Below are 1,449 nucleotides of genomic sequence, written 5' to 3' on the forward strand. Positions count from 1 at the left end.
TCATAACGTCCATCCACATCCATCCATGATGACGTCCCGGTGCGGTAACTCACCGGGAAGCTAAAGATGGTGGCATTCTTTCTTGGCCGCCATTTTGGTCTTTCCGCCCTTTTGGGCGGCCATCTTGGAGTTGCGCAAATTTGCAGTACACTTGCAGGAGTTTGTGGCGTGTCCACCACCGCACACTGAACACTTGGGCACGCATTCGTGAGGGGCCCGCAGACACTCCATGAGTGGAATATGTTGCCCGCACAGGCCGCAAGTGTTCTGTCTCAGATTTGGGCATGCGACCATCCTATGGCCGACGGCACCGGTCTTGCCACAGGCCGAGATTGTACGGTAGTAGGGTTGGGCGGGCACCACCATGTTGTCATAGTGAATAAAACGCACGCGGTTTGGTATTACCGGCGGAGGTAACACGCGATTTGTTCGATGTGCCATATTTTCGCACATCAACAGTGGTGCCCGCTCTGCAACGCACCTTCTGCTGAAGTGTCTCCATGGTATCCGAGTTGCACACCACGATGACACCGTGGCAAACGTTTCCGCCGTCTTGCCGTAGGTATCCGTGGAGCGAGACCGCTCCGCGTTCGGTGTTGACAGCGAAATTCCCGATCACTTGGTTGGCTGTCGCGAGGTCCGGGGTGTAGATCACATTCAGATTTTGTTTTCTGGACGGGAGAATCGATGCGGTCTCTGCCCGCTCGGACCCGAAGTAAGCCGTGAAAGCGGTCCCGTAGCGATTGTCGGAAAGGCTTCGTACAAGGAAATCTGCTCACGTGGCTTTGCAACGACCACGTAGTCGTCCGGATTGGGTCTTAGTAGCGGGCGAGGCTTCCAATTTGTGAAGACTTTGCCCTTGCTTCCCGCAGCGCGCGAGGCGGGAGGCTGCGTTTTACCGGCCGGGATGCCGAGGGCGGGGCGGCGGCGGGCGCCACCATCTTGGCGCTCTCTTGCAAGCGGCAAGCGGCTGCGTTGAGCAGAGCTTGGCTTCGAATTTTCGAAGGAATCGCAGAATTGGGCTCCTCGGTCATCGGAACGGTCGTCCAGGACATTGCGTCCGGGTCGTAGCTACACTGCGTTAGCGTAGAAATGGCCATGTTTCCTCGGGTAGCAGTCTCTGTGCCACCGGGCATCGGCGTCGCCGTCAGGCTCAGTCTCCAGATGCCATGGTAGACATAGGGGTACCCTTGGCTGCAGTTCTCGCTTCATGTTAAACAAAAAGTTGCAATTTTCTAGAGGTGAACACAATCTTTTAGATTGTTCCTTGAGTACATATCGCTTCGCCAAAGCTGAAGCCTCAATTTCAGTAAAAAACGCAATAATTATGTGATCATGACCATTACGGGCTTCCTCATCGAAATTTCATTACCGATTGTACCATAATATTCTGGAAGCCACTGAAATGGTACCACATGTCCAGTGTAAATACCAAGTCCGGCAGGTACC

At 54.4% G+C, this 1,449-nt stretch overlaps 1 pseudogene; it reads right to left on the reverse strand.

Annotated features, from left to right (window-relative positions):
• LOC135920577 (uncharacterized) lies at nt 1–1,100 on the reverse strand (annotated as a pseudogene).
• Nucleotides 1,101–1,449: the final 349 nt, after the last annotated feature.

Source organism: Dermacentor albipictus, chromosome 3 (genome assembly GCF_038994185.2).
Source record: "Dermacentor albipictus isolate Rhodes 1998 colony chromosome 3, USDA_Dalb.pri_finalv2, whole genome shotgun sequence".
NCBI classification, from domain to species: domain Eukaryota; kingdom Metazoa; phylum Arthropoda; class Arachnida; order Ixodida; family Ixodidae; genus Dermacentor; species Dermacentor albipictus.